We start from the raw sequence: 890 nt of genomic DNA on the forward strand, positions 1-890 counted from the left end.
GGGGGGGGGGGTGGCTAAGTTGATTTTTTTTCATAGTAAGCTTGTAAAATAACACCAAAAGAAGAGATTGGGCAGTTTCTTCACTCTGCTTCTAAAATAGCCAAAGCCTTTTTTAAAAAACATAATTTGGAAAATATTTTCTACTTTTAGTGATCTAGAGGGTGTGGTACAATCCACAATCGACCATAAATTTAGGAAATAAACATACATTCTCTTGGAACAAACACCAAAGCCAGAGTGAGCCTTATTCATTTGAGTCCAGGAGAAGAGCTCATACACCATGCCATTGGAACCCCCGTGAAAAGAAACAGGATGTTAGAATCAACAGAACTGTACTTCATGGCACTTGTAGAAATTCTTCAAAAGAACCCACCGTCCCCTTAGCAAATGTATGAAATAATGGGGAAAACTAGAATCACTGACACCCAGAGAAAACAGTACTCTGGGCTATTTCCTTCTTGCCTCTCAATCTCTTATCCGCGCACGCACACGCACACACGTATATATACACACATTTTATAAATTTCCTTTGTACGCCTAGTTTGACAGCTTTCTAGTTTAGCTAGAATGTTACTACCACTTTTATCATTACACGTTTTTGTGCCACTTTGTTCAATGCCCACTAAGTCTAAGTCAAACCTACTTTGATCCTTGCTTTCGTCACCTGTAAAGTAGGTTAGTTGCTCCATTAGGAAAAATAATGGCAAGCCACTTGATGTAACTACCCCTATGAACAACCTTAGGACTCACTGCAGGTGTTTTTCTGTTGTTCCCACACTCATTCCATCCCCAAGTGTTTACTGAGTGCCCTCGCGCAGAGGAGTTTCCCTGTCCCTACCCTCAACCAAACTGGTAGGAGCAGGTTTAGAATATCACCTTCTCCTCCCCCC

Source organism: Crocuta crocuta, unplaced genomic scaffold (genome assembly GCF_008692635.1).
Source record: "Crocuta crocuta isolate KB4526 unplaced genomic scaffold, BGI_CrCroc_1.0 scaffold282, whole genome shotgun sequence".
NCBI classification, from domain to species: Eukaryota; Metazoa; Chordata; class Mammalia; order Carnivora; family Hyaenidae; genus Crocuta; species Crocuta crocuta.